The following is a 4867-nucleotide window of genomic DNA, read 5'->3' on the forward strand; positions in this document are numbered from 1 at the left end:
TTAGATAACTCAGGCAAATTGATTTCTCATTCAAAAAAAAAAAAACTCCACCTCTTTTAGAACAGGCAGACTGAAGTAGGGAGTAGAAAAAAGAAAACATGATATGGAATCTGATCAAGAAGATTTGTAAGTTGATGCTAACAGGGCCATAGGAGACATACAACACTGGATGTTTAGACTCACAAGTCATTAATAACTAGATGGCCTATCGTAAGTGTACTTATAACTTATAAGAGTAGTGCTAGAATTAGCGAGAAAACAGGGAGGGCCATTTGTGGCAAGCAAATTTGTACAGTGTCAAACAACATAATATGCGAGAGAAAAACAATGAAACATTATGGGGAGGAAAAACTTCTAAGTGACAAAACAAGATATTTTATTCCTAAATTGCCAATATAAATTAAGCTAATTCAAGTAAAAAACAATCCATCGTACAAATATACAGATAAATGAAAAAAATTTGAAGAAAAAAATTGTTCATAAGTTCCTTTTTTCCCCTTTTCCTCATTACACGAGAGATTCATTACTCAAAATCATAATCATCACTTACATATTTTTGAGTTCAATACTTCAATTAGGGTCAATCAAGTTACAGATAAATCAATACAACAAAAAGATCCATCAATCACTTGTATATCCGCTCTCTATTTATGTGAGCAAAGGCGATAACTCCCATCGAATCACTTTCACCCACATGCAAGCACATCAATTTTGAAATAAACAATGATACCCAAAACAAATATGTGTAAAAAATAATAGATAATAAAACTAAACATTACCACTAACATCGACAGCCAAACGACTTTCAGATCTGGTGATTTTTACCTCAGAAGAAACCCAACACCATAGGTAAGATAATTCCGGTGCAGGAACATAATTGTACGTCTCTGTTGGTTCCAATCGCCGGCGTTCTTAGGGGAGTTATTAGCGCAGTATTGAGAGATATTTTTTAATAGCCCGCCCTTAACGAGCTGCTTCCTTAACTCACTTAATCTGTAATTAATCAATTAAACTCAACCCAACAACTTAAATCCTAAATATAACTTAACCGATGGTTACGAAACAATTAAAAGTGATCCAAGGATCTCCTCTAGAGGGAAAAAGAAAAATAATGATTTTGTTGAGCCAATATGGTTTTGATGATGACAAACTAAAGTAATCAACTAACGTGGTTTTCAAGTTGTATGTGTACAAGGATCATTAATGAATAGTTGTGCCCAAGTCATCAATAATAGAGCTTACTGGAAGTTGATGATTGTGAGATGCTTATAACAAAGAAGCATTAAATTCAGAGCTGGAATTGTAGAGTAGTTACTAAGGATGAATTCTAGAGAAGCTGGGAGTTATAAAGTTCATGCGGAAGAACTAGAACTCCAGATGAGTTAGAGGAACTCCGAAAGAGAAGCAGCAATTCCTGAGGGGGAACTCGAAGAGAAGAAGTCTGGAGCGTATGCGTTTATATTATGGGCTTCAATGTAAGGGAATAAGAACTCGTGTCTGAGGAACTTGTGTCAGTGGAACTTGGTTTGCATCTTAACTATAATGTCAGTATGCATTAATCTAATTGTCAGTAAGTTTAGAATATAAATGTGATTTAGGATAACTTATCTAAGAGTTTTAATTTGATTATAAGTCCATAATAAACAGGCAATTGCTAAGTCTAGGACTTAATAAGATAAATATGTTTTATATTTTAGAATTCATTAATTAATTAATTAGAGTCTTATTAATTTGGGTATCTTGAAATTAATTAATAAATTAATTATAGTCCTATTAATTTGGGTATCCTAGCTAGGTAGTCAAATATTAATTTACATTAATGAATAGATTAATTAGGTAGGTTCCTATTAACTTGGGAATCCTATGAAATCCGTTAATACATCAAGTTTAATATATCACGTTTAATATAACTGACATTTAGTGGGTTTATGTTAGAAACATGAGATCATGCCTAGAAACTAGGGTGCATTACTTGGTATTGGCTTGTTCCCCAAGTATATCATACTCCACGTTCGTATATCGCGTTCAAATAGTTAGTGGGTTAGTCGTTGTGCTTGGTTCCCAAGTAAAAAATATGGAGTAGTGGTCAAGGCTTTCTTAAAGGCTATAAAAGGATGATTTTCATTCATTCCAAGGTGTCTGACTTTACAGTCATTCCACAGAGTTTGGTTCACGTGGAAGGTAATTAAAGAAATATGTTTGTTCCACGTAAATGAGTCAGTTCCTATGTTCCAAATTCCTGTCAGTTTCTACACTAAAGTTCATGTTCCTTTACAGTTCTTCTATGCTTCTCATATTTTGTAACAAGTTTGGGTTAGGAACTTGAGTGAGTTCCTATTGTATTTGAAAAGACTTTGAATGAAGTCTTGAGAGAGTATTAAACACAACTGAGCGTGAATGTTATACTCTTTGTATGGGATCTTAAGTTCACGGGGAACTTGAGTTGATAGTGTTTCCTATTAAGTTAGTAAGAGGGTCGTTCGCTTGATGAATGAGAGATTGTTATTAAAATCCCTCGTGGTCGTGTTTTTGTCTTCTTGATAATTTTTAAGAAGATTTCCACGCTAAATTCTCTCTTGCATTATTATATATACTTTATTTCAAGTTTCTTTTATAATTCCGCAAAAGTTAGAAGCAAGTTCCAAACTATAATTCACTCCCCCTCTTGTACGTGTTCCATCTGAATAACAGTTGGTATCAAAGCCGGAACTCGCTGATAAGCAGGCAACCCTGCTGAGTAAACTTCCTGGAAGAAGGAGCAACACTGATGAGAAACTTGAAGAAAGGAACTCAGCTCAATGTTGTTCCGAAACAAGGAAAAAACGAAGGAAGACTTTTTCTTGATGAATAAAAGTCACTCAAGGATATACAACAAAATATTTGAGGTATGTATCTCATTCTTGAGATCTTCTTTGTGTGCATACATTAATATCTAACGTGTTCCTTGCACTGTTTCTAATTAAACTATTGTTTTGTTTTGTTTTAAAATCGAATTTGAAAAATCTATAATCTATTTTTAATAGACAATTTTTCAATTTATTTTTTCAAACTAAAGTATACTAAAATCAGTTCAAGGAAACGACTTTTGAGAAAAAGCACACAAGAATTTGTGGAACTTGGAATTTTTAATTTTGAGGCAACATTATATACTGCATATTTTTTCTGCCTAAGAATTATCATTTTATATGCTTCATGAATATATTAAATATCATTTATATGAATGCATATTGTATCTTAGTTAGGGGTGTTCATCGGTCCAAACCCGGACTGCACCGACCCGGACTAGACCGGACCGACTCGGACCGGACCGGACCGACCTGGGAAGGACCGAAGACTGATATTTTTATAATTCAAAACCTGAAGGCCGGACCGATTATGCTTGGACCGGACCGGACCGGAAAACTCGGTCCAAAACCCGGACCGGACCGATTTGGACCGGTTGTAGACTTATTTCTATGTATTTTTTATTTTTTCCAAAAATTATGGTAAAATAGAAAAATTATATATTAAAAAATCAATTGTTTAATGCCTTTATTGGAAGCTAAAATAAAATATATCAAAATATAGTAATATTTACAACATATTAAAAAAGAGAATTAAATTTTTAAATAGTTATATTATATTTTATTAAGGAAAAATCATTCCGGTCGAAAACTGGGTTTGGACCGGACCGAAGAATTTCTGGACCTGGAGATCGGACCGATTCCCTTCGGTCCGGTCTGGGTCGGTCCGGTTCGGTCCATGTTTTCGGTTCGGACCAATTTTTGCACACCCCTAATCTTGGTAGTAGTAGTTGTGTTAATTATATTCTTAATAGTTACTACAAACAAGAAGGGACCCAAATCATGTTGGGTTCCCTTGACTAAGAAATTGGTACAGGAATCAGAAAATGTGCACACTAACCTGTCAAAGACTCAACGTACCAGTTTATTTCCTAGGGTTCATGTGAGTTCAAGTTCAACATTGAGGAACTCGCTGGATCATTTATGACCCACAAGTTATACTAAGGAACTCACGAGGGTGCGACATTTTAGATGACAAATTACATCAGCACCCTACATGGGAAGAAGGATCAAAATCCGAAGAGGAACTTCCGGATAAAGGAACACCTCAAGATTCTCAACTATTTAATGGAAAATTCTGACTTTAGTTGGATATGAGGTATGTTTCTTTTTAACCATTTGTTATTTGTTTTAATATGGAACCTAAGAAAAGTAGTGTTGTAATACCTCGCATTTTTGAAGTAATTTTAAATATATTTTATTATGTTTATTAAGCATTTTGGGATTTTGTGAATTTAAATTGCATTTAAATAAGCTATTTAAATGTATCTAATTAATTAAAAGTATTTATTATTTTTAATTATAAAGCAAATTTAGTTTTCAAGTTGAGTATTTATTTGGATTTTGAAATTAAAACGATTTGAAGAATTCAAGAAGCATATTAAAACTCAACTCAAAGCCCAATCCAAAAGCCCAACTCAAAGTGTAGGAAATTCCCAGGAAATTTCCTTAAACTCAAGGACACCTCACTCAAGATTAAGGAAACTCAACTTTGGTTAAATGAAACTTCTAGAAAATTTCTTTAACCCCAATCCTCAAGGATTCTCACTCTATAAATACCTTGAGAAACCCGTCATTTTTCCACACATTTTTAGAGCTGTTTCTTTCTCTCTCTCTTCTATTTTATTTCTTCCCATCCAAGTTTTCTTCCTTTCTTCCTCTCTTTCCTTTTCTCTCTTTTTCTTTTGGTCTTGCGTGATTGCCCAGCTCGAGCTGCGCTCAGCTCTTCGACGATGTGTGCCTTGCCGTGTGCATGTGTTGCCCGTCCCCGCACACAAAACCCGCTACCTCGCGCCAAGCGCTGC

Source organism: Spinacia oleracea, chromosome 3, assembly GCF_020520425.1.
Source record: "Spinacia oleracea cultivar Varoflay chromosome 3, BTI_SOV_V1, whole genome shotgun sequence".
NCBI classification, from domain to species: domain Eukaryota; kingdom Viridiplantae; phylum Streptophyta; class Magnoliopsida; order Caryophyllales; family Amaranthaceae; genus Spinacia; species Spinacia oleracea.